This window comes from Tasmannia lanceolata, unplaced genomic scaffold (assembly GCF_043159265.1).
Source record: "Tasmannia lanceolata isolate RefF3 unplaced genomic scaffold, GAP_Taslan_0.1 ptg000018l, whole genome shotgun sequence".
NCBI classification, from domain to species: Eukaryota; Viridiplantae; Streptophyta; class Magnoliopsida; order Canellales; family Winteraceae; genus Tasmannia; species Tasmannia lanceolata.
Genome location: NW_027518695.1, coordinates 13,588,656 through 13,613,654, shown reverse-complemented (window position 1 = coordinate 13,613,654; position 24,999 = coordinate 13,588,656). Strand labels below are relative to the sequence as shown.

Below are 24,999 nucleotides of genomic sequence, written 5' to 3'. Positions count from 1 at the left end.
CAGCCTAATCTCAACCGTCCATTCAATCCCAATTTCTCTATAAATACAGGCCTTGTGTTGCCTTTGTTTACGTGTCTCCGATCTCCATAGTTAGGTTCCTGCAATAGGCTTTACTTTTCTAGGGTTTCTCGAGAGGCGGCTGAGTTTTTTTTCCCCTACGACAGGAGATCGGGTCGCGTCTTGGGTTTTGTAAGAGATTATGCTTTGTTCTTTTGATCAATTCGATGAATTTTCTCTTTCTGATTGTCAATTTTCTTAAGTTAGAGATGATTTCTACGGGCTTGGATTTATTTCCTTTAGAGATGGGATACAAGAAGGGTTTTTTTTGAGATATCTTACCCTCGTTTACGCCCTAGATTACTTTTGGTTTTAATCGATCCATGGACGCAAGGAGGATTTTCTTTGATATATCTTGCACTTGGTTACGCCCTAGATTACTTTTGATTTTTATCAATTGATGGATACAAGAACGGTTTTCTTTGATATATCTTACGCTTCATTACGCCCTAGATTGTGATTTTTTCATCGATTGATGGGTAGAAGAAGGGTTTCTCTGATATATCATACACTTGTTATGCCCAAGTTTTCTCTGCGGTGAAGTTTTCCCTGTTCTTTTGTTTCTTCTTTAGAGGGCTTTTAAGGATAACTGTTAACTGATATCAAATCATTGATTTTTAGAGGGGGTACAGAGCTTGCTCTTAAATTTATCTTCAGATGAGTGCTTCTGGATCTGGGCATCTCAAAACCCTAAGCAATAGGCGTTCTTTAGCAATCCTTCCGTGTTAAGGGTTTTTTCAGGTTTGCAATGATTTTTTGTCGAGCGTGTATGCTGACCTATCTGGACTGCTTTTGATACATGGTTTAGTAAAGGGGTTTCTAATCTCAGAGATGCTTTTGGATATTGTTATTAATTCTCTTGTATGATGAAGTGGATTTTAACGGAACTTAATCCAATATTTAGGTTTTCCTTGGGTATCTGTTTCTTTATGAAGGTTTTCCAGGGTATCTGTTACTTTATGAAGGGTCTGGACTTCAGGATTGAAAGATGTTATCTAGAGGCTTCATCTTCGAATATTTTACTATCTATTTTGATAGTGTTTGTGTTCCTCACAATGTGGAATCACCTCAGTTTTGGGTAATTTTCTCTCTTTTTCATTCCCAAGAAACACTTGATAGGGTTTTGATTCATCTAAGTTTTTTTATTTTGGATTATTCTAGATTGTTATGTCTCCATCTGCATCAAAGAGAAACCTTCTGTTAAGGGTTTTATCGACTGATAGAGGCACTAAAGGGTTTTCTCGGAGCTATGTTGTTTTGGGTTTCTACTTGAATTCTGTGCTCAAGGATTTCCAAGAAGATGGTAATATGTAGATATCATTCCCTCTGATCGACGTAACATCATGATATCGTCCTTTATGATCAACGCATGGCGACTACTAGAAGTGGGTTTACTTTGATTTTTATCGGATCACTCTTATTTAATTGTGGAAAAAACGGGTTGTCTTTGCTTAATATTTTTGTTTGCTATTTGTTATTATTTCCATCTTAGGTAGAAGAAAATTTTCATGGAATTCAATCGGACATTCGGTTTTACAGGTTTTTATTGAAGAAGCTTCTATTTCCTTTTTTATTGACTTGTATATAGGAGCAGGTTTTTTTTTTTTTTTTCGTGCCATTTGGGTTTGTCCTTGTTAATTATGCGACTAAGGATTTCTTGTTGTTTCATTTCTTCGTTAAGGCTGTTAGAAGGAGAATTCCAATTGACATCAAAGCAAGGGATTTCAAATGGTATCAAGGACTTGTTATATTTTCCATCAATACTAATTAATTTTTTTGGAATCAATTTCAGTCCGATTAGTAGATTTTCATGTTTATTGATTTTTTTGCTAGTAGCAACTATGGTTGGATGAGAAATTAGTCAATGTCTTGTTTTTCGGGTTGACATTGATAAATTATTGTCTTGATCGAGTTTTTGAAATATTGGTTTTTGAAATATTGGTCTACAAAGGGAGTTTTTATGCTTACAGATGTTGTTTGTAAATTATTATTATTTTGCTTGTATGATGAAACAAATTTCATGAAATTCCATCTGGTATTTCAATTTTCCAGGATTTTTTATACTGTCATAAGGGACTTAAAGAAGGTCGATTCAAGCTCTATGAATTTCCCCTCCTTTAACGGACATGAGGTTTTACAAGTTTTTAGTGAAGGACGTTCACTTTCGGTTTTATCGACTTCTTTTCTTGAGCAGGTTTTTATTCGAGCCATGTTATTGTCGGTTTTGCCATGATAATTTTGCGAACATGGATTTCTTGTTGTTTCATTTCTTCTTTAGGGTTGTTAAATGGATAATTCCAAGTGACGTCCAAGCAACGGATTTCGGAGGGTGTTAAGGATTTGTCGTATCTTGTCAACAAGAGTTGCTTTTTTTACTTATTGAATGGTTGGTTTAGTAGCGTCTACTGTTGGACGAGAAATTAGCCAATGTCTGGTTTTTCAGGTTGACAATGATGGGTTGTTGCTGATCATAGATGAGGAATAGTCCTCGTCGCCTTTCATATATTTGTCAACAAAAGGGGGTTTCTATGCTTGGAGATTTTCTCTATCAAAAATTTTTTTTTTTTTTGCTTCTACGAGGAGAGTATAATTCATGAATTTCGACCCGGTACATCTGTTTTCCAGGGTTGCTACGAATTTTTAAAGGGGCAGAAAGAAGGTCTCTTGTGGCTGTATGAATCCCCCTCCTTTAAATCTTTTGCTATTTTCTTAATGTGTTTATCTCATTCATTTTTTTGCCTGATCCATACTAAGGGTTATATTTTATCTTACTTTTTTTTTTTGATGTTTTTAGACGTAATATCTAGGTATCATTCGCTATGATCAGCGCAGGTTGACTACTAGAAGAGGGTTTTCTTCGATTTTTTCCATATCACTCTTGTTTGATACTGCAAAAAAAGGGATTGTCCTTGCTTAATGCTATTATTTCCATCGTAGGTCGAATTTTTTTTCATGAAATTGAAATGGACATTCGGTTTTACAGGCTTTAATTGAAGGAGCTTCTGTTTTCCGTTTTTATCGACTTGTATACGGGAGCAGGTTTTTATTCGACAAATCTTATTTTGGGCTGTCCTCGATATTTTTGCAACCAAGGATTTCTTGTTGTTTCCTTTTTTCCTTAGGGTCGTGAAAAGGACAATTGCAATTGATGCCGAAGCAAGGGATTTCAGGGATTTTTAAGACTGCCATGAGAGACTGAAAGAACGTCGCTTTAGGCTGTATGAACTCCCCCTCTAACGGACATGAGCTTCTACAGGTTTTTAGTGAATGACGTTGACTTTCAGTTTTATCGACTTGTTTACTTGAGCGGGTTTTTATTCGAGCCATCTTATTATGGGTTTTGCCCTGATAATTTTGTCTCCCTGGATTTCTTGTTGTTTCAGTTCTTCTTTAGTGTTGTAACATGGAGAATCACAAGTGACGTCTGAGCAACGGATTTCAAAGGGTGTTAAGAATTTGTTACATCTCGTCAACAAGAGTTACTTTTAATATTTTTTGAATGGTTGGTTTAGTGGCGTGTACTGCTTGACGTGGAATTAATGTCTGGTTTTCCAGGTCGACAAAGATGGGTTGTTGCTGATCGTAGATGATGAATAGTCCTTGTCGTCTTTAATATATTTGTCAACAAAGGGGGGTTTCTGTGCTTGAGATTTTCGCTATCAATTTCTATTTTTTTTTCTCCTACGAGGAAAGCATAATTCATGAATTTGGACCCTGTACATCTGTTTTCCAGGGTTGCTACTATGTTTTAATGATGCAGAAAGAAGGTCTCTTGATGTTGTATGAATTCCCTCCTCTAATGGACATGAGCTTTTACAGATTTTTAGTGAAGGACGTTGACTTTCAGTTTTATCGACTGGTTTACATAAGCCGGTTTTTATTCAAGCCATCTTATTGTGGGTTTTGCCTTCATAATTTTTCGTCCAAGGATTTCTTCTTGTTTCATTTCTTCTTAGGGTTGTTACATGGGGAATTGCAAGTGATGTCTAAGAAACGGATTTCCGAAGGTGTTAAGGATTTGTTATATCTTGTCAGCAAGAGTTGCTTTTTGTATTAATTGAATGGTTGGTTTAGTAGGGTCTACCGTTGGATGAAAAATTAGCCAATGTCTGGTTTTTCAGGTTGACAATGATTGGTTGTTGCTGATCGTAGATGATGAATAGTCCTTGTCGCCTTTGATATATTTGTCAACAAAGGGGGTTTCTATGCTTGGAGATTTTCTCTATCAATTTCCTTTTTATTTTTGCTTCTACGAGGAGTATAATTCATGAATTTCGACCCGGGACATCTGTTTTCCAGGGTAGCTACGAATTTTTAAAGGGGCAGAAAGAAGTTCTCTTGTGGCTGTATGAATCCCCCTTCTTTAAATCTCTTGCTATTTTCTTGATGTGTTTATCTCATTGAATTTTTGGCCTGATCCCTACCAAGGGTTATATTTTATCTTACTTTTTTTTTTGATGTTTTAAGACCTACTATCTAGGTATCATTCCCTACGATCAGCGCAGGTCCACTACTAGAAGAGGGTTTACTTTGATTTTTTCCGTATCACATTTGTTTGATACTGCAAAAAAAGGGGTTGTCGTTGCTTAATGTTTTTGTTTGCTAATTGTTATTATTTCCATCATAGGTGTAAGAAAATTTTCATGAAATTCAAATCGACATTCGGTTTTACAGGTTTTAATTGAAGGAGCTTCTTTTTTCCGTTTTTATCTACTTGTCTACGGGAGCAGGTTTTTATTCGACACATCTTATTTTGGGCTGTCCTCGATATTTATGCAACCAAGGATTTCTTGTTGTTTCATTTTGTCCTTAGGGCCGTGAAGAGGAGAATTGCAATTGACTCCAAAGCAAGGGATTTCAGGGGGTTTTAAGGACTTGTTATTTCCTGTCAATAAGCATTGGTTTTTTGTAATCAATTTCTGGCCGAATAATTGTTTTTCATTTTTATTTAATTCTTATGCTAGTAGCAACTCCGGTTGGATGAGAAATCCGTCAATGCCTTGTTTTTCAGATTGCCAAACGATGGTTTGTTGCTGATCTTATATGGTGATCTGGATCAATTTTTTGAAGTATTGGTCAGCAAAGGGGGTTTCTATCCTTGCAGATGTTGTTTGCAAATTACTATTATTTTGCTTGTATGATGAAGCAATTTTCACGAAACTCAGTCTCGTCTTTCAATTTTCCAGGATTTTTAACTGCCATAAGAGAGTGAAAGAAGGTCGCTTTAAGCTGTTTGAATTCCCCCTCCTCTAACGGACATGTGCTTCTACAGGTTTTTAGTGAAGGACATTGATTTATGAACGGGTTTTTATGCGAGCCATCTTATTATGGGTTTTGCCCTGATAATTTTGCGTCCGTGGATTTCTTGTTGTTTCAGTTCTTCTTTAGGGTTGTAACAAGGAGAATCACAAGTGACGTCCAGGCAACGGATTTCAGAGGGTGTTAAGAATTTGTTACATCTCGTCAACAGGAGTTACTTTTTATATTTTTTGAATGGTTGGTTTAGTGGCGTGTATTGCTCTGACGTGGAATTAATGTCTGGTTTTTCAGGTTGACAAAGATGGGTTGGTTCTGATCGTAATGATGAATAGTCCTTGTCGTCTTTATTGTATTTGTCAACAAAGGGGGTTTCTATGCTTTGAGATTTCTCTATCAATTTCTATTTTTTTGGGGTCCTACGAGGAAAGCGTAATTCATGAATTTCAACCCTGTACATCTGTTTTCCAGGGTTGCTACTTTGTTGTAATGGTGCAGAAAGATGGTCTCCGTGGGCTGTATGAATTCCCTCCTCTAATGGACATGAGCTTTTACAGATTTTTACTGAAGGACGTTGACTTTCAGTTTTATCGACTTTTTTACATAAGCCCGTTTTTATTCGAGCCATCTTATTGTGGGTTTTGCCTTCATAATTTTTCGTCCGTGGATTTCTTGTTGTTTCATTTCTTCTTAGGGTTGTTACATGGGGAATTGCAAGTGACGTCTAAGTAACGGATTTCAGAAGGTGTTAAGGATTTGTTATATCTTGTCAGCAAGAGTTGCTTTTTGTATTTATTGAATGGTTGGTTTAGTAGGGTCTACCGTTGGACGAAAAATTAGCCAATGTCTGGTTTTTCAGGTTGACAATGATTGGTTGTTGCTGATCGTAGATGATGAATAGTCCTCGTCGCCTTTGATATATTTGTCAACAAAGGGGGTTTCTATGCTTGGAGATTTTCTCTATCAATTTCCTTTTTATTTTTGCTTCTACGAGGAGTATAATTCATGAATTTCGACCCCGGACATCTGTTTTCCAGGGTAGCTACGAATTTTTAAAGGGGCAGAAAGAAGTTCTCTTGTGGCTGTATGAATCCCCCTTCTTTAAATCTCTTGCTATTTTCTTGATGTGTTTATCTCATTGACATTTTGGCCTGATCCCTGCCAAGGGTTATATTTTATCTTACTTTTTTTTTTGATGTTTTAAGACCTAATATCCAGGTATCATTCCCTACGATCACCGCAGGTCGACTAGTAGAAGAGGGTTTACTTTGATTTTTTCCGTATCACTCTTGTTTGATACTGCAAAAAGTGGGGTTGTCGTTGCTTAATGTTTTTGTTTGCTAATTGTTATTATTTCCATCATAGGTGTAAGAAAATTTTCATGAAATTCAAATCGACATTCGGTTTTACAGGCTTTAATTGAAGGAGCTTCTTTTTTCCGTTTTTATCTACTTGTCTACGGGAGCAGGTTTTTATTCGACACATCTTATTTTGGGCTGTCCTCGATATTTATGCAACCAAGGATTTCTTGTTGTTTCATTTTGTCCTTAGGGCCGTGAAGAGGAGAATTGGAATTGACTCCAAAGCAAGGGATTTCAGGGGGTTTTAAGGACTTGTTATTTCCTGTCTATAAGCATTGGTTTTTTGTAATCAATTTCTGGCCGAATAATTGTTTTTCATTTTTATTTAATTCTTATGCTAGTAGCAACTGCGGTTGGATGAGAAATCCGTCAATGCCTTGTTTTTCAGATTGCCAAACGATGGTTTGTTGCTGATCTTATATGGTGATCTGGATCGATTTTTTGAAGTATTGGTCAGCAAAGGGGGTTTCTATCCTTGCAGATGTTGTTTGCAAATTACTATTATTTTGCTTGTATGATGAAGCAATTTTCACGAAACTCAGTCTCGTCTTTCAATTTTCCAGGATTTTTTAACTGCCATAAGAGACTGAAAGAAGGTCGCTTTAGGCTGTTTGAATTCCCCCTCCTCTAACGGACATGTGCTTCTACAGGTTTTTAGTGAAGGACGTTGACTTTCAGTTTTATCGACTTGTTTGCATGAACGGGTTTTTATTTTAGCCATCTTATTATGGGTTTTGCCCTGATAATTTTGCGTCCGTGGATTTCTTGTTGTTTCAGTTCTTCTTTAGGGTTGTAACAAGGAGAATCACAAGTGACGTCTAGGCAACGGATTTCAGAGGGTGTTAAGAATTTGTTACATCTCGTCAACAGGAGTTACTTTTTATATTTTTTGAATGGTTGGTTTAGTGGCGTGTAGTGCTCGACGTGGAATTAATGTCTGGTTTTTCAGGTTGACAAAGATGGGGTTGTTGCTGATCGTAATGATGAATAGTCCTTGTCGTCTTTAATGTATTTGTCAACAAAGGGGGTTTCTATGCTTTGAGATTTTCTCTATCAATTTCTATTTTTTGGGGTCCTACGAGGAAAGCGTAATTCATGAATTTCGACCCTGTACATCTGTTTTCCAGGGTTGCTGCTTTGTTGTAATGGTGCAGAAAGATGGTCTCTGTGGGATGTATGAATTCCCTCCTCTAATGGACATGAGCTTTTACAGATTTTTAGTGAAGGACGTTGACTTTCAGTTTTATCGACTTTTTTACATAAGCCGGTTTTTATTCGAGCCAACTTATTGTGGGTTTTGCCTTCATAATTTTTCGTCCGTGGATTTCTTGCTGTTTCATTTCTTCTTAGGGTTGTTACATGGGGAATTGCAAGTGACGTCTAAGTAACGGATTTCAGAAGGTGTTAAGGATTTGTTATATCTTGTCAGCAAGAGTTGCTTTTTGTATATATTGAATGGTTGGTTTAGTAGGGTCTACCGTTGGACGAAAAATTAGCCAATGTCTGGTTTTTCAGGTTGACAATGATTGGTTGTTGCTGATCGTAGATGATGAATAGTCCTCGTCGCCTTTGATATATTTGTCAACAAAGTGGGTGTCTATGCTTGGAGATTTTCTCTATCAATTTCCTTTTTATTTTTGCTTCTACGAGGAGTATAATTCATGAATTTCGACCCCGGACATCTGTTTTCCAGGGTAGCTACGAATTTTTAAAGGGGCAGAAAGAAGTTCTCTTGTGGCTGTATGAATCCTCCTTCTTTAAATCTCTTGCTATTTTCTTGATGTGTTTATCTCATTGACTTTTTGGCCTGATCTCTACCAAGGGTTATATTTTATCTTACTTTTTTTTTGATGTTTTAAGACCTAATATCTAGGTATCATTCCCTACGATCACCGCAGGTCGACTCGTAGTGGAGGGTTTACTTTGATTTTTTCCGTATCACTCTTGTTTGATACTGCAAAAAAAGGGGTTGTCGTTGCTTAATGTTTTTGTTTGCTAATTGTTATTATTTCCATCATAGGTGTAAGAAAATTTTCATGAAATTCAAATCGACATTCGGTTTTTCAGGTTTTAATTGAAGGGGCTTCCTTTTTCCGTTTTTATCTACTTGTCTACGGGAGCAGGTTTTTATTCGACACATCTTATTTTGGGCTGTCCTCGATATTTATGCAACCAAGGATTTCTTGTTGTTTCATTTTGTCCTTAGGGCCGTTAAGAGAAGAATTGGAATTGACTCCAAAGCAAGGGATTTCAGGGGGTTTTAAGGACTTGTTATTTCCTGTCAATAAGCATTGGTTTTTTGTAATCAATTTCTGGCCGAATAATTGTTTTTCATTTTTATTTAATTCTTATGCTAGTAGCAACTGCGGTTGGATGAGAAATCCGTCAATGCCTTGTTTTTCAGATTGCCAAACGATGGTTTGTTGCTGATCTTATATGGTGATCTGGATCGATTTTTTGAAGTATTGGTCAGCAAAGGGGGTTTCTATCCTTGCAGATGTTGTTTGCAAATTGCTATTATTTTGCTTGTATGATGAAGCAATTTTCACGAAACTCAGTCTCGTCTTTCAATTTTCCAGGATTTTTAACTGCCATAAGAGACTGAAAGAAGGTCGCTTTAGGCTGTTTGAATTCCCCCTCCTCTAACGGACATGTGCTTCTACAGGTTTTTAGTGAAGGACGTTGACTTTCAGTTTTATCGACTTGTTTGCATGAACGGGTTTTTATTTTAGCCATCTTATTATGGGTTTTGCCCTGATAATTTTGCGTCCGTGGATTTCTTGTTGTTTCAGTTCTTCTTTAGGGTTGTAACAAGGAGAATCACAAGTGACGTCTAGGCAACGGATTTCAGAGGGTGTTAAGAATTTGTTACATCTCGTCAACAGGAGTTACTTTTTTATATTTTTGAATGGTTGGTTTAGTGGAGTGTACTGCTCGACATGGAATTAATGTCTTGTTTTTCAGGTTGACAACGATGGGTTGTTGCTGATCGTAGATGATGAATTGTGCTTGTCGTCTTTATTATCTTTGTCATCAGAGTGGGTTTCTTTGCTTTGAGGTTTTCTCTATCAATTTCTATTCTTTTTTGGCTCCTACGAGGAAAGCATAATTCTTGAATTTCGACCCTGTACATCTGTTTTCCAGTCTATGCTTTAATGGTGCTGAAAGCAGGTCTCTCTATGCTTTAATGGTGCTGAAAGCAGGTCTCTTGAGGCTGTATGAATTCCCTCCTCTAATGGACATGAGCTTTTACAGATTTTTACTGAAGGACGTTGACTTTCAGTTTTATCAACTTTTTTACATAAGCCGGTTTTTATTCGAGCCATCTTATTGTGGGTTTTGCCTTCATAATTTTTCGTCCGTGGATTTCTTGTTGTTTCATTTCTTCTTAGGGTTGTTACATGGGGAATTGCAAGTGACGTCTAAGTAACGGATTTCAGAAGGTGTTAAGGATTTGTTATATCTTGTCAGCAAGAGTTGCTTTTTGTATTTATTGAATGGTTGGTTTAGTAGGGTCTACCGTTGGACGAAAAATTAGCCAATGTCTGGTTTTTCAGGTTGACAATGATTGGTTGTTGCTGATCGTAGATGATGAATAGTCCTCGTCGCCTTTGATATATTTGTCAACAAAGGGGGTTTCTATGCTTGGAGATTTTCTCTATCAATTTCCTTTTTATTTTTGCTTCTACGAGGAGTATAATTCATGAATTTCGACCCCGGACATCTGTTTTCCAGGGTAGCTACGAATTTTTAAAGGGGCAGAAAGAAGTTCTCTTGTGGCTGTATGAATCCCCCTTCTTTAAATCTCTTGCTATTTTCTTGATGTGTTTATCTCATTGACATTTTGGCCTGATCCCTGCCAAGGGTTATATTTTATCTTACTTTTTTTTTTGATGTTTTAAGACCTAATATCCAGGTATCATTCCCTACGATCACCGCAGGTCGACTAGTAGAAGAGGGTTTACTTTGATTTTTTCCGTATCACTCTTGTTTGATACTGCAAAAAGTGGGGTTGTCGTTGCTTAATGTTTTTGTTTGCTAATTGTTATTATTTCCATCATAGGTGTAAGAAAATTTTCATGAAATTCAAATCGACATTCGGTTTTACAGGCTTTAATTGAAGGAGCTTCTTTTTTCCGTTTTTATCTACTTGTCTACGGGAGCAGGTTTTTATTCGACACATCTTATTTTGGGCTGTCCTCGATATTTATGCAACCAAGGATTTCTTGTTGTTTCATTTTGTCCTTAGGGCCGTGAAGAGGAGAATTGGAATTGACTCCAAAGCAAGGGATTTCAGGGGGTTTTAAGGACTTGTTATTTCCTGTCTATAAGCATTGGTTTTTTGTAATCAATTTCTGGCCGAATAATTGTTTTTCATTTTTATTTAATTCTTATGCTAGTAGCAACTGCGGTTGGATGAGAAATCCGTCAATGCCTTGTTTTTCAGATTGCCAAACGATGGTTTGTTGCTGATCTTATATGGTGATCTGGATCGATTTTTTGAAGTATTGGTCAGCAAAGGGGGTTTCTATCCTTGCAGATGTTGTTTGCAAATTACTATTATTTTGCTTGTATGATGAAGCAATTTTCACGAAACTCAGTCTCGTCTTTCAATTTTCCAGGATTTTTTAACTGCCATAAGAGACTGAAAGAAGGTCGCTTTAGGCTGTTTGAATTCCCCCTCCTCTAACGGACATGTGCTTCTACAGGTTTTTAGTGAAGGACGTTGACTTTCAGTTTTATCGACTTGTTTGCATGAACGGGTTTTTATTTTAGCCATCTTATTATGGGTTTTGCCCTGATAATTTTGCGTCCGTGGATTTCTTGTTGTTTCAGTTCTTCTTTAGGGTTGTAACAAGGAGAATCACAAGTGACGTCTAGGCAACGGATTTCAGAGGGTGTTAAGAATTTGTTACATCTCGTCAACAGGAGTTACTTTTTATATTTTTTGAATGGTTGGTTTAGTGGCGTGTAGTGCTCGACGTGGAATTAATGTCTGGTTTTTCAGGTTGACAAAGATGGGGTTGTTGCTGATCGTAATGATGAATAGTCCTTGTCGTCTTTAATGTATTTGTCAACAAAGGGGGTTTCTATGCTTTGAGATTTTCTCTATCAATTTCTATTTTTTGGGGTCCTACGAGGAAAGCGTAATTCATGAATTTCGACCCTGTACATCTGTTTTCCAGGGTTGCTGCTTTGTTGTAATGGTGCAGAAAGATGGTCTCTGTGGGATGTATGAATTCCCTCCTCTAATGGACATGAGCTTTTACAGATTTTTAGTGAAGGACGTTGACTTTCAGTTTTATCGACTTTTTTACATAAGCCGGTTTTTATTCGAGCCAACTTATTGTGGGTTTTGCCTTCATAATTTTTCGTCCGTGGATTTCTTGCTGTTTCATTTCTTCTTAGGGTTGTTACATGGGGAATTGCAAGTGACGTCTAAGTAACGGATTTCAGAAGGTGTTAAGGATTTGTTATATCTTGTCAGCAAGAGTTGCTTTTTGTATATATTGAATGGTTGGTTTAGTAGGGTCTACCGTTGGACGAAAAATTAGCCAATGTCTGGTTTTTCAGGTTGACAATGATTGGTTGTTGCTGATCGTAGATGATGAATAGTCCTCGTCGCCTTTGATATATTTGTCAACAAAGTGGGTGTCTATGCTTGGAGATTTTCTCTATCAATTTCCTTTTTATTTTTGCTTCTACGAGGAGTATAATTCATGAATTTCGACCCCGGACATCTGTTTTCCAGGGTAGCTACGAATTTTTAAAGGGGCAGAAAGAAGTTCTCTTGTGGCTGTATGAATCCTCCTTCTTTAAATCTCTTGCTATTTTCTTGATGTGTTTATCTCATTGACTTTTTGGCCTGATCTCTACCAAGGGTTATATTTTATCTTACTTTTTTTTTGATGTTTTAAGACCTAATATCTAGGTATCATTCCCTACGATCACCGCAGGTCGACTCGTAGTGGAGGGTTTACTTTGATTTTTTCCGTATCACTCTTGTTTGATACTGCAAAAAAAGGGGTTGTCGTTGCTTAATGTTTTTGTTTGCTAATTGTTATTATTTCCATCATAGGTGTAAGAAAATTTTCATGAAATTCAAATCGACATTCGGTTTTTCAGGTTTTAATTGAAGGGGCTTCCTTTTTCCGTTTTTATCTACTTGTCTACGGGAGCAGGTTTTTATTCGACACATCTTATTTTGGGCTGTCCTCGATATTTATGCAACCAAGGATTTCTTGTTGTTTCATTTTGTCCTTAGGGCCGTTAAGAGAAGAATTGGAATTGACTCCAAAGCAAGGGATTTCAGGGGGTTTTAAGGACTTGTTATTTCCTGTCAATAAGCATTGGTTTTTTGTAATCAATTTCTGGCCGAATAATTGTTTTTCATTTTTATTTAATTCTTATGCTAGTAGCAACTGCGGTTGGATGAGAAATCCGTCAATGCCTTGTTTTTCAGATTGCCAAACGATGGTTTGTTGCTGATCTTATATGGTGATCTGGATCGATTTTTTGAAGTATTGGTCAGCAAAGGGGGTTTCTATCCTTGCAGATGTTGTTTGCAAATTGCTATTATTTTGCTTGTATGATGAAGCAATTTTCACGAAACTCAGTCTCGTCTTTCAATTTTCCAGGATTTTTAACTGCCATAAGAGACTGAAAGAAGGTCGCTTTAGGCTGTTTGAATTCCCCCTCCTCTAACGGACATGTGCTTCTACAGGTTTTTAGTGAAGGACGTTGACTTTCAGTTTTATCGACTTGTTTGCATGAACGGGTTTTTATTTTAGCCATCTTATTATGGGTTTTGCCCTGATAATTTTGCGTCCGTGGATTTCTTGTTGTTTCAGTTCTTCTTTAGGGTTGTAACAAGGAGAATCACAAGTGACGTCTAGGCAACGGATTTCAGAGGGTGTTAAGAATTTGTTACATCTCGTCAACAGGAGTTACTTTTTTATATTTTTGAATGGTTGGTTTAGTGGAGTGTACTGCTCGACATGGAATTAATGTCTTGTTTTTCAGGTTGACAACGATGGGTTGTTGCTGATCGTAGATGATGAATTGTGCTTGTCGTCTTTATTATCTTTGTCATCAGAGTGGGTTTCTTTGCTTTGAGGTTTTCTCTATCAATTTCTATTCTTTTTTGGCTCCTACGAGGAAAGCATAATTCTTGAATTTCGACCCTGTACATCTGTTTTCCAGTCTATGCTTTAATGGTGCTGAAAGCAGGTCTCTCTATGCTTTAATGGTGCTGAAAGCAGGTCTCTTGAGGCTGTATGAATTCCCTCCTCTAATGGACATGAGCTTTTACAGATTTTTACTGAAGGACGTTGACTTTCAGTTTTATCAACTTTTTTACATAAGCCGGTTTTTATTCGAGCCATCTTATTGTGGGTTTTGCCTTCATAATTTTTCGTCCGTGGATTTCTTGTTGTTTCATTTCTTCTTAGGGTTGTTACATGGGGAATTGCAAGTGACGTCTAAGTAACGGATTTCAGAAGGTGTTAAGGATTTGTTATATCTTGTCAGCAAGAGTTGCTTTTTGTATTTATTGAATGGTTGGTTTAGTAGGGTCTACCGTTGGACGAAAAATTAGCCAATGTCTGGTTTTTCAGGTTGACAATGATTGGTTGTTGCTGATCGTAGATGATGAATAGTCCTCGTCGCCTTTGATATATTTGTCAACAAAGGGGGTTTCTATGCTTGGAGATTTTCTCTATCAATTTCCTTTTTATTTTTGCTTCTACGAGGAGTATAATTCATGAATTTCGACCCCGGACATCTGTTTTCCAGGGTAGCTACGAATTTTTAAAGGGGCAGAAAGAAGTTCTCTTGTGGCTGTATGAATCCCCCTTCTTTAAATCTCTTGCTATTTTCTTGATGTGTTTATCTCATTGACATTTTGGCCTGATCCCTGCCAAGGGTTATATTTTATCTTACTTTTTTTTTTGATGTTTTAAGACCTAATATCCAGGTATCATTCCCTACGATCACCGCAGGTCGACTAGTAGAAGAGGGTTTACTTTGATTTTTTCCGTATCACTCTTGTTTGATACTGCAAAAAGTGGGGTTGTCGTTGCTTAATGTTTTTGTTTGCTAATTGTTATTATTTCCATCATAGGTGTAAGAAAATTTTCATGAAATTCAAATCGACATTCGGTTTTACAGGCTTTAATTGAAGGAGCTTCTTTTTTCCGTTTTTATCTACTTGTCTACGGGAGCAGGTTTTTATTCGACACATCTTATTTTGGGCTGTCCTCGATATTTATGCAACCAAGGATTTCTTGTTGTTTCATTTTGTCCTTAGGGCCGTGAAGAGGAGAATTGGAATTGACTCCAAAGCAAGGGATTTCAGGGGGTTTTAAGGACTTGTTATTTCCTGTCTATAAGCATTGGTTTTTTGTAATCAATTTCTGGCCGAATAATTGTTTTTCATTTTTATTTAATTCTTATGCTAGTAGCAACTGCGGTTGGATGAGAAATCCGTCAATGCCTTGTTTTTCAGATTGCCAAACGATGGTTTGTTGCTGATCTTATATGGTGATCTGGATCGATTTTTTGAAGTATTGGTCAGCAAAGGGGGTTTCTATCCTTGCAGATGTTGTTTGCAAATTACTATTATTTTGCTTGTATGATGAAGCAATTTTCACGAAACTCAGTCTCGTCTTTCAATTTTCCAGGATTTTTTAACTGCCATAAGAGACTGAAAGAAGGTCGCTTTAGGCTGTTTGAATTCCCCCTCCTCTAACGGACATGTGCTTCTACAGGTTTTTAGTGAAGGACGTTGACTTTCAGTTTTATCGACTTGTTTGCATGAACGGGTTTTTATTTTAGCCATCTTATTATGGGTTTTGCCCTGATAATTTTGCGTCCGTGGATTTCTTGTTGTTTCAGTTCTTCTTTAGGGTTGTAACAAGGAGAATCACAAGTGACGTCTAGGCAACGGATTTCAGAGGGTGTTAAGAATTTGTTACATCTCGTCAACAGGAGTTACTTTTTATATTTTTTGAATGGTTGGTTTAGTGGCGTGTAGTGCTCGACGTGGAATTAATGTCTGGTTTTTCAGGTTGACAAAGATGGGGTTGTTGCTGATCGTAATGATGAATAGTCCTTGTCGTCTTTAATGTATTTGTCAACAAAGGGGGTTTCTATGCTTTGAGATTTTCTCTATCAATTTCTATTTTTTGGGGTCCTACGAGGAAAGCGTAATTCATGAATTTCGACCCTGTACATCTGTTTTCCAGGGTTGCTGCTTTGTTGTAATGGTGCAGAAAGATGGTCTCTGTGGGATGTATGAATTCCCTCCTCTAATGGACATGAGCTTTTACAGATTTTTAGTGAAGGACGTTGACTTTCAGTTTTATCGACTTTTTTACATAAGCCGGTTTTTATTCGAGCCAACTTATTGTGGGTTTTGCCTTCATAATTTTTCGTCCGTGGATTTCTTGCTGTTTCATTTCTTCTTAGGGTTGTTACATGGGGAATTGCAAGTGACGTCTAAGTAACGGATTTCAGAAGGTGTTAAGGATTTGTTATATCTTGTCAGCAAGAGTTGCTTTTTGTATATATTGAATGGTTGGTTTAGTAGGGTCTACCGTTGGACGAAAAATTAGCCAATGTCTGGTTTTTCAGGTTGACAATGATTGGTTGTTGCTGATCGTAGATGATGAATAGTCCTCGTCGCCTTTGATATATTTGTCAACAAAGTGGGTGTCTATGCTTGGAGATTTTCTCTATCAATTTCCTTTTTATTTTTGCTTCTACGAGGAGTATAATTCATGAATTTCGACCCCGGACATCTGTTTTCCAGGGTAGCTACGAATTTTTAAAGGGGCAGAAAGAAGTTCTCTTGTGGCTGTATGAATCCTCCTTCTTTAAATCTCTTGCTATTTTCTTGATGTGTTTATCTCATTGACTTTTTGGCCTGATCTCTACCAAGGGTTATATTTTATCTTACTTTTTTTTTGATGTTTTAAGACCTAATATCTAGGTATCATTCCCTACGATCACCGCAGGTCGACTCGTAGTGGAGGGTTTACTTTGATTTTTTCCGTATCACTCTTGTTTGATACTGCAAAAAAAGGGGTTGTCGTTGCTTAATGTTTTTGTTTGCTAATTGTTATTATTTCCATCATAGGTGTAAGAAAATTTTCATGAAATTCAAATCGACATTCGGTTTTTCAGGTTTTAATTGAAGGGGCTTCCTTTTTCCGTTTTTATCTACTTGTCTACGGGAGCAGGTTTTTATTCGACACATCTTATTTTGGGCTGTCCTCGATATTTATGCAACCAAGGATTTCTTGTTGTTTCATTTTGTCCTTAGGGCCGTTAAGAGAAGAATTGGAATTGACTCCAAAGCAAGGGATTTCAGGGGGTTTTAAGGACTTGTTATTTCCTGTCAATAAGCATTGGTTTTTTGTAATCAATTTCTGGCCGAATAATTGTTTTTCATTTTTATTTAATTCTTATGCTAGTAGCAACTGCGGTTGGATGAGAAATCCGTCAATGCCTTGTTTTTCAGATTGCCAAACGATGGTTTGTTGCTGATCTTATATGGTGATCTGGATCGATTTTTTGAAGTATTGGTCAGCAAAGGGGGTTTCTATCCTTGCAGATGTTGTTTGCAAATTGCTATTATTTTGCTTGTATGATGAAGCAATTTTCACGAAACTCAGTCTCGTCTTTCAATTTTCCAGGATTTTTAACTGCCATAAGAGACTGAAAGAAGGTCGCTTTAGGCTGTTTGAATTCCCCCTCCTCTAACGGACATGTGCTTCTACAGGTTTTTAGTGAAGGACGTTGACTTTCAGTTTTATCGACTTGTTTGCATGAACGGGTTTTTATTTTAGCCATCTTATTATGGGTTTTGCCCTGATAATTTTGCGTCCGTGGATTTCTTGTTGTTTCAGTTCTTCTTTAGGGTTGTAACAAGGAGAATCACAAGTGACGTCTAGGCAACGGATTTCAGAGGGTGTTAAGAATTTGTTACATCTCGTCAACAGGAGTTACTTTTTTATATTTTTGAATGGTTGGTTTAGTGGAGTGTACTGCTCGACATGGAATTAATGTCTTGTTTTTCAGGTTGACAACGATGGGTTGTTGCTGATCGTAGATGATGAATTGTGCTTGTCGTCTTTATTATCTTTGTCATCAGAGTGGGTTTCTTTGCTTTGAGGTTTTCTCTATCAATTTCTATTCTTTTTTGGCTCCTACGAGGAAAGCATAATTCTTGAATTTCGACCCTGTACATCTGTTTTCCAGTCTATGCTTTAATGGTGCTGAAAGCAGGTCTCTCTATGCTTTAATGGTGCTGAAAGCAGGTCTCTTGAGGCTGTATGAATTCCCTCCTCTAATGGACATGAGCTTTTACAGATTTTTACTGAAGGACGTTGACTTTCAGTTTTATCAACTTTTTTACATAAGCCGGTTTTTATTCGAGCCATCTTATTGTGGGTTTTGCCTTCATAATTTTTCGTCCGTGGATTTCTTGTTGTTTCATTTCTTCTTAGGGTTGTTACATGGGGAATTGCAAGTGACGTCCAAGTAATGGATTTCAGAAGGTGTTAAGGATTTGTTTTATCTTGTCAGCAAGAGTTGCTTTTTGTATTTATTGAATGGTTGGTATAGTAGGGTCTACCGTTGGACGAAAAATTAGCCAATGTCTGGTTTTTCAGGTTGACAATGATTGGTTGTTGCTGATCGTAGATGATGAATAGTCCTCGTCGCCTTTGATATATTTGTCAACAAAGGGGGTTTCTATGCTTGGAGATTTTCTCTATCAATTTCCTTTTTATTTTTGCTTCTACGAGGAGTATAATTCATGAATTTCGACCCCGGACATCTGTTTTCCAGGGTCGCTACGAATTTTTAAAGGGGCAGAAAGAAGTTCTCTTGTGGCTGTATGAATCCCCCTTCTTTAAATCTCTTGCTATTTTCTTGTTGTGTTTATCTCATTGACATTTTGGCCTGATCCCTCCCAAGGGTTATATTTTATCTTACTTTTTTTTTGATGTTTTAAGTCCTAATATCTAGGTATCATTCCCTACGATCACCGCAGGTCGACTCGTAGAAGAGGGTTTACTTTGATTTTTTCCGTATCACTCTTGTTTGATACTGCAAAAAGTGGGGTTGTCGTTGCTTAATGTTTTTGTTTGCTAATTGTTATTATTTCCATCATAGGTGTAAGAAAATTTTCATGAAATTCAAATCGACATTCGGTTTTACAGGTTTTAATTGAAGGAGCTTCTTTTTTCCGTTTTTATCTACTTGTCTACAGGAGCAGGTTTTTATTCGACACATCTTATTTTGGGCTGTCCTCGATATTTATGCAACCAAGGATTTCTTGTTGTTTCATTTTGTCCTTAGGGCCGTGAAGAGGAGAATTGGAATTGACTCCAAAGCAAGGGATTTCAGGGGGTTTTAAGGACTTGTTATTTCCTGTCAATAAGCATTGGTTTTTTGTAATCAATTTCTGGCCGAATAATTGTTTTTCATTTTTATTTAATTCTTATGCTAGTAGCAACTGCGGTTGGATGAGAAATCCGTCAATGCCTTGTTTTTCAGATTGCCAAACGATGGTTTGTTGCTGATCTTATATGGTGATCTGGATCGATTTTTTGAAGTATTGGTCAGCAAAGGGGGTTTCTATCCTTGCAGATGTTGTTTGCAAATTGCTATTATTTTGCTTGTATGATGAAGCAATTTTCACGAAACTCAGTCTCGTCTTTCAATTTTCCAGGATTTCTTGTTGTTTCAGTTCTTCTTTAGGGTTGTAACAAGGAGAATCACAAGTGACGTCTAGGCAACGGATTTCAGAGGGTGTTAAGAATTTGTTACATCTCGTCAACAGGAGTTACTTTTTTATATTTTTGAATGGTCGGTTTAGTGGAGTGTACTGCTCGACATGGAATTAATGTCTTGTTTTTCAGGTTGACAACGATGGGTTGTTGCTGATCGTAGATGATGAATTGTGCTTGTCGTCTTTATTATCTGTCATCAGAGTGGGTTTCTTTGCTTTGAGGTTTTCTCTATCAATTTCTATTCTTTTTTGGCTCCTACGAGGAAAGCATGATTCTTGAATTTCGACCCTGTACATCTGTTTTCCAGTCTATGCTTTAATGGTGCTGAAAGAAGGTCTCTTGAGGCTGTATGAATTCCCTCCTGTAATGGACATGAGCTTTTACAGATTTTTACTGAAGGACGTTGACTTTCAGTTTTATCGACTTGTTTACATAAGGCGGTTTTTATTCGAGCCATCTTATTGTGGGTTTTGCCTTGATAATTTTTCATCCATGGATTTCTTGTTGTTTCATTTCTTCTTAGGGTTGTTACATGGGGAATTGCATGTGACGTCTAAGCAACGGATTTCAGAGGGTGTTAAGGATTTGTTATATCTTGTCAACAAGACTTGCTTTTTGTAGTTATTGAATGGTTGGTTTAGTAGGGTCTACTGTTGGACGAGAAATTAGCCAATGTCTGGTTTTTCAGGTTAACAATGATTGGTTGTTGCTGATCGTAAATGATGAGTAGTCCTCGTCGCCTTTGATATATTTGTCAACAAAGGGGGTTTCTATTCTTGGAGATTTTCTCTGATCAATTTCCTTTTTTTTTTGCTTCTACGAGGAGTATAATTCATGAATTTCGACCTGGGACATCTGTTTTCCAGGGTGGCTACAAATTTTTAAAGGGGCAAGAAGAAGTTCTCTAGTGGCTGTATGAATCCCCCTTCTTTTAATCTTTAGCTATTTTCTTGATGTGTTTATGTCATTCACTTTTTGGCCTGATCCCTACCTAGGGTTATATTTGATCTTACTTTTTTTTGATGTTTTAAGACGTAATATTTAGGTATCATTCCCTACGATCAGCGCAGGTCGACTACCAGAAGAGGGTTTACTTTGATTTTTTCTGTATCACTCTTGTTTGATACTGCAAAAAAAGGGGTTGTCGTTGCTTAATTTTTTTGTTTGCTAATTCTTGGTATTTGCATCATTGGTCTAAGAAAATTTTCACGAAATTCTAATCGACATTCGGTTTTACAGGTTTTAATTGCAGGAGCTTCTGTTTTCTGTTTATATCGCCTTGTATACGGGAGCAAGTTTTTATTCGACACATCTTATTTTGGGCTGTCCTCGATATTTATGCAACCAAGGATTTCTTGTTGTTTCATTTTTTACTTGGGGCCGTGAAGAGGAGAATTGCAATTGACGCCAAAGCAAGGGATTTTAGCGGGTTTTAAGGACTTGTTATTTCCTGTCAATAAGCATTGGTTTTTTGTAATCAATTTCTGGCCGAATAATTGTTTTTCATTTTTATTTAATTCTTATGCTAGTAGCAACTGCGGTTGGATGAGAAATCCGTCAATGCCTTGTTTTTCAGATTGCCAAACGATGGTTTGTTGCTGATCTTATATGGTGATCTGGATCGATTTTTTGAAGTATTGGTCAGCAAAGGGGGTTTCTATCCTTGCAGATGTTGTTTGCAAATTGCTATTATTTTGCTTGTATGATGAAGCAATTTTCACGAAACTCAGTCTCGTCTTTCAATTTTCCAGGATTTTTAACTGCCATAAGAGACTGAAAGAAGGTCGCTTTAGGCTGTTTGAATTCCCCCTCCTCTAACGGACATGTGCTTCTACAGGTTTTTAGTGAAGGACGTTGACTTTCAGTTTTATCGACTTGTTTGCATGAACGGGTTTTTATTTTAGCCATCTTATTATGGGTTTTGCCCTGATAATTTTGCGTCCGTGGATTTCTTGTTGTTTCAGTTCTTCTTTAGGGTTGTAACAAGGAGAATCACAAGTGACGTCTAGGCAACGGATTTCAGAGGGTGTTAAGAATTTGTTACATCTCGTCAACAGGAGTTACTTTTTTATATTTTTGAATGGTCGGTTTAGTGGAGTGTACTGCTCGACATGGAATTAATGTCTTGTTTTTCAGGTTGACAACGATGGGTTGTTGCTGATCGTAGATGATGAATTGTGCTTGTCGTCTTTATTATCTGTCATCAGAGTGGGTTTCTTTGCTTTGAGGTTTTCTCTATCAATTTCTATTCTTTTTTGGCTCCTACGAGGAAAGCATGATTCTTGAATTTCGACCCTGTACATCTGTTTTCCAGTCTATGCTTTAATGGTGCTGAAAGAAGGTCTCTTGAGGCTGTATGAATTCCCTCCTGTAATGGACATGAGCTTTTACAGATTTTTACTGAAGGACGTTGACTTTCAGTTTTATCGACTTGTTTACATAAGGCGGTTTTTATTCGAGCCATCTTATTGTGGGTTTTGCCTTGATAATTTTTCATCCATGGATTTCTTGTTGTTTCATTTCTTCTTAGGGTTGTTACATGGGGAATTGCATGTGACGTCTAAGCAACGGATTTCAGAGGGTGTTAAGGATTTGTTATATCTTGTCAACAAGACTTGCTTTTTGTAGTTATTGAATGGTTGGTTTAGTAGGGTCTACTGTTGGACGAGAAATTAGCCAATGTCTGGTTTTTCAGGTTAACAATGATTGGTTGTTGCTGATCGTAAATGATGAGTAGTCCTCGTCGCCTTTGATATATTTGTCAACAAAGGGGGTTTCTATTCTTGGAGATTTTCTCTGATCAATTTCCTTTTTTTTTTGCTTCTACGAGGAGTATAATTCATGAATTTCGACCTGGGACATCTGTTTTCCAGGGTGGCTACAAATTTTTAAAGGGGCAAGAAGTTCTCTAGTGGCTGTATGAATCCCCCTTCTTTTAATCTTTAGCTATTTTCTTGATGTGTTTATGTCATTCACTTTTTGGCCTGATCCCTACCTAGGGTTATATTTGATCTTACTTTTTTTTGATGTTTTAAGACGTAATATTTAGGTATCATTCCCTACGATCAGCGCAGGTCGACTACCAGAAGAGGGTTGTCGTTGCTTAATTTTTTTGTTTGCTAATTCTTGGTATTTGCATCATTGGTCTAAGAAAATTTTCACGAAATTCTAATCGACATTCGGTTTTACAGGTTTTAATTGCAGGAGCTTCTGTTTTCTGTTTATATCGCCTTGTATACGGGAGCAAGTTTTTATTCGACACATCTTATTTTGGGCTGTCCTCGATATTTATGCAACCAAGGATTTCTTGTTGTTTCATTTTTTACTTGGGGCCGTGAAGAGGAGAATTGCAATTGACGCCAAAGCAAGGGATTTTAGCGGGTTTTAAGGACTTGTTATTTCCTGTCAATAAGCATTGGTTTTTTGTAATCAATTTCTGGCCGAATAATTGTTTTTCATTTTTATTTAATTCTTATGCTAGTAGCAACTGCGGTTGGATGAGAAATCCGTCAATGCCTTGTTTTTCAGATTGCCAAACGATGGTTTGTTGCTGATCTTATATGGTGATCTGGATCGATTTTTTGAAGTATTGGTCAGCAAAGGGGGTTTCTATCCTTGCAGATGTTGTTTGCAAATTGCTATTATTTTGCTTGTATGATGAAGCAATTTTCACGAAACTCAGTCTCGTCTTTCAATTTTCCAGGATTTTTAACTGCCATAAGAGACTGAAAGAAGGTCGCTTTAGGCTGTTTGAATTCCCCCTCCTCTAACGGACATGTGCTTCTACAGGTTTTTAGTGAAGGACGTTGACTTTCAGTTTTATCGACTTGTTTGCATGAACGGGTTTTTATTTTAGCCATCTTATTATGGGTTTTGCCCTGATAATTTTGCGTCCGTGGATTTCTTGTTGTTTCAGTTCTTCTTTAGGGTTGTAACAAGGAGAATCACAAGTGACGTCTAGGCAACGGATTTCAGAGGGTGTTAAGAATTTGTTACATCTCGTCAACAGGAGTTACTTTTTTATATTTTTGAATGGTCGGTTTAGTGGAGTGTACTGCTCGACATGGAATTAATGTCTTGTTTTTCAGGTTGACAACGATGGGTTGTTGCTGATCGTAGATGATGAATTGTGCTTGTCGTCTTTATTATCTGTCATCAGAGTGGGTTTCTTTGCTTTGAGGTTTTCTCTATCAATTTCTATTCTTTTTTGGCTCCTACGAGGAAAGCATGATTCTTGAATTTCGACCCTGTACATCTGTTTTCCAGTCTATGCTTTAATGGTGCTGAAAGAAGGTCTCTTGAGGCTGTATGAATTCCCTCCTGTAATGGACATGAGCTTTTACAGATTTTTACTGAAGGACGTTGACTTTCAGTTTTATCGACTTGTTTACATAAGGCGGTTTTTATTCGAGCCATCTTATTGTGGGTTTTGCCTTGATAATTTTTCATCCATGGATTTCTTGTTGTTTCATTTCTTCTTAGGGTTGTTACATGGGGAATTGCATGTGACGTCTAAGCAACGGATTTCAGAGGGTGTTAAGGATTTGTTATATCTTGTCAACAAGACTTGCTTTTTGTAGTTATTGAATGGTTGGTTTAGTAGGGTCTACTGTTGGACGAGAAATTAGCCAATGTCTGGTTTTTCAGGTTAACAATGATTGGTTGTTGCTGATCGTAAATGATGAGTAGTCCTCGTCGCCTTTGATATATTTGTCAACAAAGGGGGTTTCTATTCTTGGAGATTTTCTCTGATCAATTTCCTTTTTTTTTTGCTTCTACGAGGAGTATAATTCATGAATTTCGACCTGGGACATCTGTTTTCCAGGGTGGCTACAAATTTTTAAAGGGGCAAGAAGTTCTCTAGTGGCTGTATGAATCCCCCTTCTTTTAATCTTTAGCTATTTTCTTGATGTGTTTATGTCATTCACTTTTTGGCCTGATCCCTACCTAGGGTTATATTTGATCTTACTTTTTTTTGATGTTTTAAGACGTAATATTTAGGTATCATTCCCTACGATCAGCGCAGGTCGACTACCAGAAGAGGGTTGTCGTTGCTTAATTTTTTTGTTTGCTAATTCTTGGTATTTGCATCATTGGTCTAAGAAAATTTTCACGAAATTCTAATCGACATTCGGTTTTACAGGTTTTAATTGCAGGAGCTTCTGTTTTCTGTTTATATCGCCTTGTATACGGGAGCAAGTTTTTATTCGACACATCTTATTTTGGGCTGTCCTCGATATTTATGCAACCAAGGATTTCTTGTTGTTTCATTTTTTACTTGGGGCCGTGAAGAGGAGAATTGCAATTGACGCCAAAGCAAGGGATTTTAGCGGGTTTTAAGGACTTGTTATTTCCTGTCAATAAGCATTGGTTTTTTGTAATCAATTTCTGGCCGAATAATTGTTTTTCATTTTTATTTAATTCTTATGCTAGTAGCAACTGCGGTTGGATGAGAAATCCGTCAATGCCTTGTTTTTCAGATTGCCAAACGATGGTTTGTTGCTGATCTTATATGGTGATCTGGA

General features: G+C 37.2%; 1 long non-coding RNA gene across 45 annotated transcripts; it reads left to right on the top strand.

Annotated features, from left to right (window-relative positions):
- The first annotated feature begins 76 nt into the window (after positions 1-76).
- LOC143849760 (uncharacterized) lies at positions 77-24,207 on the top strand. 45 transcript variants are annotated; one of them, XR_013235850.1, is made up of 10 exons: positions 83-1,135; positions 1,219-2,729; positions 2,852-2,889; positions 3,041-3,096; positions 3,180-3,313; positions 3,441-5,329; positions 5,435-9,845; positions 9,878-13,904; positions 13,937-17,830; positions 19,782-22,903. It is a non-coding gene; the product is annotated as an uncharacterized LOC143849760 (long non-coding RNA). The 45 variants fall into 45 exon arrangements; XR_013235852.1 differs by having other exon boundaries at positions 77-189; positions 679-798; positions 993-1,135; positions 1,219-3,313; XR_013235848.1 differs by having other exon boundaries at positions 83-594; positions 679-798; positions 993-1,135; positions 1,219-3,313.
- Positions 24,208-24,999: the final 792 nt, after the last annotated feature.